Raw genomic sequence first — 7,922 nt, forward strand, 5'->3', positions numbered from 1 at the left:
CGTAAATCGTGAGGCACAGTTGTGAAAAATGATTTACTTATGTTACAAAAAGGATACCCCCTGCCATGACCGGCCCTGCCCATCTATGGATGCAACAACAAGCTTGCACTTTGGTCAGGTTCCCAGAAGAGTCTGACAGTCACCAGACAACATGACACCTCCACCTATGTACAGACTCAAGGTCAGCATATCATCACATTTTACCATTAATCACCAAAAAAAGCTCAACATTTCACACGGCCGCATACAAACAAATGGCAAAAAATACAAGCTTATTTCACATTGAATCTTGGAAAAAATGAAAAATTCTGGACCACATAAAGTACACTTTAATAATAAATTCAAATGTCAACAAAAAATGAATAAAAGGTAAAGTAATATGTAGTCCTCACAAGAAAGACCCAATAAAACTGTACCACACTGTGGCAACTATCAGTATTATGTTTAAGCTAGCCCATAATTACCCCACGCCCTCTCCCATTTCAGTTGCAGTATTAAACATACCAAAGTTGTCTTTCTTTCCTCAACCAACTTTTTTTTCATTGTTCACATGCATTATTGTAAGTACCAAGGTCTTTGTATCACGTTTCTGATTCCAGGTCTTTGTAGACAGTCTGCTGTCCATGACCCCGCTCGTCATGGCATAATAATGCCTATCCGCCACATGGATACGCCGCACCGGCCTATCACGCCTCCCACACCTCCCCGTTTCTCCGCCGAACGGGCCCACTTCCTGGCGACGAGACGCACACGGGACATCCAGAAGGGCCATTGCCTCCCGAACCCAGCCTCGCCAATTTTCATAGATCAAAATGTTGAGGGTCTCCTCAAAGATTCGAGCTTCTGGGAACTCCAACCGATGTGAACAGATATGAAAAAAATGAAGCATAGAAAACACATTTATGATACACGACTAGACGAGGGAGGGTTGCAAGTCCCTTTGTGCTCACTTTGTGTCTGTTTCTTCTCAGTGGCATAAACCAATAGAGGTGCCGACAGACTTTCGGCAATCTGTCGTTCCTCGCCGTGAAAAAGACCAGCAGCATATCTCATCTCCAAAAACGTCTTGAATGAACAGCACTCTGCCATTAAAGCGCAGACCCAGCGTATCGAAACAGCTCAATGTTTCTTTCAGAAGGTTATCATCAGAGTTGCTGAGGAACACAGGGCCCAATTTGATGAAAACTGGACAGCACTTCTCATTGACATTTACATATTTTTAAATTAATTGCATTCCCCTGGAAAATCGAAACCCCATGCCCATGGCGTTGCTGAAGGATATGCTCTACTTGTTTGACAGACAGGAACATTTTAAATGTCCCCACATCATTTTCTTACTGCTTCCTATAGGTAACCAGGGCATAATTACCATGGGTCATTGAGTCACATGTCTTGTGGGTGTATGACTTACAATTTATTCATTTATAGTGCAGGATAGGATTTGGAATAAGTCACATTCTGATTCATATGCTTTCTGAAAATGAGAAAGGTGGGTAAACATTAAGGAAAAAAAGGCGGAAGAAGTGAGGCTGAATGTAACCCGGTATAGGAAGTATTTTATTGTTCCCTCTGTATTCTGCAAGTTTCACCACTGGCTGTACAAGATGGAAACGATTATTTTGGAAACAAAGACCACAGAAACTATCATTACCATTATTAATTCAATGTCATTTTCTCAGAGCTCATAATACATGCCCATGTAGAAAGCAGTCCTTAAAGGCTGGGGGGGAATAACCCTTTTACACGACAACACAGAGAATAAGGTTTGAAGGAAAAAGCATAAAACGAATAGATCTAACTCCGTAAATAGTCACAGAGTCAAACTAACCATTATATGACTAAATGACTACTGAATTACACACTGCTACACTTTCATGTTGTTTGGCACACCAAGTCAAACAGAAACTTATGCCACATTGCTAGGAGATGCAATTGAAACAAAAAGAATGGCCCAAGAATTCTAAAAATCAGCTGTCAAAATATCAAACGTATTCTGCTCGGTTACCTCACCTTCCTACAGGTGGCTCTCATCCCTCTGTTCCTCTTTGGCTGAAGTGATCATAGGAATGTGACATCCCCTGCCGACATCCCTGCGTTTCTGCATCAACATCAAGCAAGCCATTAGTAAGGACAGACCAACAGGCAAACACCTGCATTGGCTCACAGAAGCATTCAACATTCTATACAGAAACACCAGCCTCCAGTGGATCCTCTAACCTGTAATGTGGTGAGGCAGTGCTGCACAAGACCCTGCAGCCTGTAGTACTGCGCCTCCTTCAACACCCTCCTTAGCTCCCGTGTCGCTACTCCGGCAGGGAACTGTCCCGTCCTCAAGCAGGAAGTTCAGCAGCAGGGAAAAGTGTCTCCCACATCTGTCCAGAACCACCCAGCCTTAAAACAAGTGAAGAAATATTTAAATATACATCTCTGATCTAGTTTCTGCATTTGTTATTGTAGAATAACATTTGGGAACAGGGGCAACAAACAGCTTTTGTCCTATATACACTTGCACATAGTTTTTCAGGTAACTTTGTGGGAAGATTTCTTCAAGTGTCTTGGAGACGTTGTCTCACTTCTTTTAGGTTCTTCATGTAAATGACTCGATAATGATGAGATCAGATCTTACCAACCCCAACCTTTTTAAAAAGTAGTGTATAACAACACATTCTGGTGCTTTTTCTTACCCTCTGAGTCTATGGTGACCTCTGTAAGCTTCGGTCACAAATACTCCTGAGCAGACTGTCCTCTTTGCTGAGCCGTCTGGACTGTGGTGTAGTGGAGAAGTTCCCCCCACGTTGAGCTTCACATACTTACTCCCCGCCAGGCTCCTGCCGGCCTTTTCTTCCCCAACATGGCTGGAGGATGATGCAGCAGAACCAGACACAGTCAGCCCACATTCCCGCCATAGATGAACCAGATGCCTCGGCAGACATCAGGGGAGTAGGAAACCAAATACTGCTTGTTCGGCTGCCTACGGATATAAAGTCCACAAATACAGAGCAGACAGAATTGAGGTCTGATTGTTATGAGATGTTTTAAGCCAGAGTCTAGTACTGAGTCATACTTGAAATGCAGTGGTTGAGGGATAGTTCAACTTGAATACTTGGTAAATATTCCTCACCTCATGTCATGCTCCAAACCGGTATCATTTTCTTTCTTCCATGAATACAAAAGGAGACTTTCATAACGAATTATACTTGTTTCTTACTTTCATGTGATTTAACTGGACCGGAGCTGTCAAGCCCCCACATGACAAAAAACAGCAAAACAGCATCACAAAAAATGACGACCACATGGAATCAACCATTATATTCTATATAATCTAAAGTCAAACAGTTGCTTTGTGTGAGATCAAATATTTTTTTTTTTAAAAATCAGACCAGCTCTCTTTTGTGTGTCACGAGAGTTCTGAAGTGCAGCGATGTCCCCAATTTGCGAGAACAACATTGTTCCTTCAAGCCCGAGTCCGATCTTTTGAGGGTAAATCAGTTGATCCACGTTAATCAAAGCTGGTTGAAGTTCCATCTATTAATAAAATTGAAGGTCATTGAATGCTATATATAATTAATTGAGCACTATATCCAGGTGTAAGTTCAATCTAAAAGAGTTTCCCACTGAAGGGCAAACATTTCACGTGAAAAGCAACGGTAGTATTTGATTTTAAAATGATTCATATTGTTTCAAAGAACATGTAATACCGCCCATCAAGTCACACGGAATAACTGTTTATGATACTTTTTAACGATGATTTTTAATCAGTTCGTGATGCCTGACACAGCCCCAGTCCACATTTGAAAAGGAAGACTGGTCCAGAAATATCTCCAAACAACTCATCTTTTGTCTTCTACTTACAAGTTTGATGAAAAATAGTAAATTATGTAAATAATATCAAACCCCTTATTTCTGTCTTGACTCGGAACTATTCCTTTAAAAGGAAATTCAGCCATCATGGACATCAAAGAGATCCTCTAGTGGATTTTCAATCACAGGATTTCACATTATCCACACAAGAAATTAAAATTTTATGAGAGCCAATAAAACTAATTAACGGGTTTGTGACATCTTCAGTAGGATGAATGCGCAGACAAGGTGACAGTGTGGAACCCTTATGTCCAGTCATAAGACGTTTTGCACACACCAACCAAACTGTGACAAACCACTGTAACTGCTCTCCGAGAACACCAAAGCACAAACATCCCGGAGAGGCAGAAACATCATAGTCTGACATAACAAAGCACAATGCTTTTATCATCCGTACCATACTAGACATCCAAAGATCCCCACTGGGGTATCCTAAAAACTAAACAGTATGAGGAAGATATAACCCCCCTTTAGTGTTACTCAGAGGCTTGTGATATCGGTCCAGTCTCCACGGGGAGGCCCACAGATTTTTTGTGTTACTGACATCAAGGAAATTGAACATAATTTGGTCAACACATTCAGTAAATCTTAACTCCAGCTCAGAGATCTCGCTAATCCTCGTCTAGACCACCAAACCAAAAATATTTCCCACCCTTCACTGCATTTAATAAATTGACAACTGACGGTAAGTGAAAACACATCCACATAATGTGTCTAGTGGATGATGTCTGTGTCTTGTAGTGAAAGCTTATTAGCCCCTGAGCTAGCCTAGATAACATTAGTACGGCTGTCAACGAAAAACACTCACCGAGCTGGGTCCCCGCGATGAGGTGCACAAAAATAAAGTATTCCCACGGAAAAGTTACATCATCACACTAAGCCTGTCATGATTTTCAAACCCAAATCATAATTTCCTCTGTTGTCTTGCAGTACGACTGTCTTCTCCTCTTTCTTGCTTGGGTTTTGGGTTGACAATGCGGTCCCTTGCAGGGGGGGCCCCCCCCCCCCCCTTTCTTGACTGTTTGGGCCAACCCTACTCGTCAAGAGTAGCCCCGCCCCGGCAAAGGGCCACCAATCTGGGGTTTTTTTTTTTTTTTTTTTTTTTTTTTTTTTAAAAACAAACTACATGATCTTAACTAAAAACGGAACAAAACAAAATGGGGGATACATATAACAAATATACATCATGGAGTGTAAAAAATTAAATTTTACAAATAACATTTTTTAATATTTCTTGTTCCTAGTGATTGAAATCAATGAGTCATAAAATACAATTTTTAAAAGCTTTTACAAAAAAAACTTCAAAAGGGAGAAATACATTTTTCTTTATGTACTGGAACTTCCCAAGGAAATCACCTTCAAATTTTATCAGCTAATCTATCCAGTATTAAAAAAAAATAAAAATTGTAAATATTTTAAAAAATTATCAGAAACCAGAAGATACCTGCTCCTTTAATTTTTAAAATTTAAAAAATAAATTTTTATTTTCATTTTCTAAATTACAAAAAGAACTTTTGGTGAACATTTTTTCTAAGTTTGTTAAAAAAATGTTTTCTGGAAGGATAGAATTTCAAATTTTAAAATGTTTTTTTTCCCTTTTTTGGGCAGAAAAATGTTTATTTTCCCCATTTTTTCTCATAGGTAGAAGAAAACTGTTTCCACTTTATAGGTTTTGGAACAGCTACATCACGAGAAAACATTTTCAAATAGGTTTACACTTAATACCTGATTTTAAATCCCCAGAAACGATTTGGAATTTGGCCAAAAACTTTACAATAAGAAGGGGGAAATCTTTTCACAACCAATTATAATCTCTCAGAAGATTAAACCCCCTGAAAAGAAAAAAATTGCTAATATAACCCACCATTTTAATATTAAAAAGTCAAATAAAAATTCCCTTTTATAAAACCATTTTTTTTATATATATAACTCTTGTTTTTAGACAATAAAAATTGGTTATTCCTAGTAGGGATGTGGGTAAAAAAATTATGCTTAAAGGCTTTTTTCCCTTTGCTTCTGGATTGCTTGTGAAAGTTGATCATTTTGGGGAATTTACTTTTTTTTAATCCATGATGTAAAAAACATTTTTCAAAAAAGTTGGGGATAAAAACCATATAATTTCTCTGGGCCGCAATTTTAAACCAAATGATTTTAAAAAAAATATTAAAAGTTAAAAAACAAGGACTTAAAACCCACCCTCGGTTCTAATAATAGTTTTTTTTTTTCACTTTCATTTCTTTTTTTTTTTCCAAAAACCTTTAAAAAAGCCCCTCTCCCAGCACATTTTTGGGTTGACATTTTAAAGAAGGCAAATACCACCTCCCAAATTCCCATTGGGGGAGAAAATGCCCATGAATACTCGATTCCCTCTGAGACCACAATTAAAACGTTTTTTCAAGAAAAATTTTAAAAAATTAAAAATCTTAAATGAAAATTTATTTAAATTTTAAAAAACCCAAATATCTTTTGTTTGTTTTACCTTAATTTCCCAAACATCTGATATATCAAGGATAACTGTCATACTGATTTGACTTGTTAACAGAAAGGTAAAATTTAAACAGTTTTAAAGCTTCAATTATAAAACCGCCTTTTTTTTTAAAAGGGCATTTTTTTGGTCAATGTTTTTCTACTGTCAAAAATTTTGTTTAAAAATTTAAAAAAAAAAAATTTTACCCCGGGGGTTTTACACAAAAAAACATTAAAAGTTTATAGCTTTTATCCTATCTATAGCATTTTTGCTAAAGCAAAAAAAAAAAAAAAAAAATAAAAAATACCGGTATTATTAAAATAGATGAAATTTTTGAAAAACACTCACCACCAACAGAGACTTTTTTTTAAACTTTAAAACTCAGCAAATAAATTCTTCAAAATATATTATTTGTAAAAATAAATAATAATAATAACCAAAAAAAATTCTTTTTTGGCACAGTGGGAAAAGCGAAACTCACTGCTAAACAAAAAAACCCTGGGGTAAAAAAAAATAAAAAACAATTTATAAAAAACATTTCAGTTCGATTCTGCATCACCCCAAACAGTTTTTTTTTTTGTTTTTTTCCCCAAAATAGTGCTATGCAACAACATCAACTCTGATAACAATGACAGAAAGAAAATAATTGATCATGAATCCTAAGCTGAAGCGGTAAAATATCATCGTCGCGTGCCTAAGCGAGAGGACTTTCCGCTCCTCTGAAACATGGTCATTCAACATCAAGCAGAAATAGATTTTTAAAAACAGCAAAGAACAATATGAAGATCTGGCATTGTTTTCCCCATTATTACATAATAATTGAGAATACATGCACCAGTAAAAACGTGAAGTGACGTCCCCATTATGGGATGTTTTTTGGCACCGAATCCGCTTGTTACTCAATTTTCCCCATCAAAATATATACATTCAATATTTTTCCCTGTCATCATGTTTTTAAACGGTGTGAAGGTGTGTTCCTGTTTTCCGGTCCCAAACATGGGAACATGAGAGTATAGTTTTCATTTTTAAATTAATTATACGTAGTGTACTTACTTTGTCAAGTCCTCTTCTCTCTCTCTCTCTCCCCTCCCTCCCCCCATTCAATTTTCTCGTTCTTTCTTTTCACTCCATCACTGCACAGTCCCTAAGGCACCAGACCGTCTGGTTATAAAACATGCCTACCTTGGAGCAATCATACTCATCAATCTGGACTTTACAACTATTTTGTGTTGTAACTTTGTCAGTATTTTCATTACTCTGATGTACAGTATACAGCCAATACACCTACACAGTGTAAACACGCTCGCTGAAATACGACACAGGCACCCTGCATCAAGACTCACAAGCAAACCACACTTGTAAGTACATACATCATGAATCGCCGGAGGGAAGGAGAGAGAGACCGTTAGAGTGAGGGTTAATGTGTTTGTCAGTATTGAGTAAAACAAATGAAAGTCTTGCAGAAGAGAGAGAGAGATAACAGTATCCTTTCTTTTCTTCTTTTTCAAGTCCACCCAAAATTTGGATTCTTCTGTCTCAATGGACACCTCATACCTCGCGTGTCCTCAATCAGAGAGGGCCAAACAACTTCACT

The 7,922-nt window shown here is 37.6% G+C and overlaps 1 pseudogene; it reads right to left on the reverse strand.

Annotated features, from left to right (window-relative positions):
- Window positions 1–581: 581 nt before the first annotated feature.
- On the reverse strand, window positions 582–2,933 carry LOC122136808 (annotated as a pseudogene).
- Between the last annotated feature and the right edge of the window lie 4,989 nt (window positions 2,934–7,922).

Source organism: Cyprinus carpio, chromosome B3, assembly GCF_018340385.1.
Source record: "Cyprinus carpio isolate SPL01 chromosome B3, ASM1834038v1, whole genome shotgun sequence".
Taxonomy (NCBI): Eukaryota; Metazoa; Chordata; class Actinopteri; order Cypriniformes; family Cyprinidae; genus Cyprinus; species Cyprinus carpio.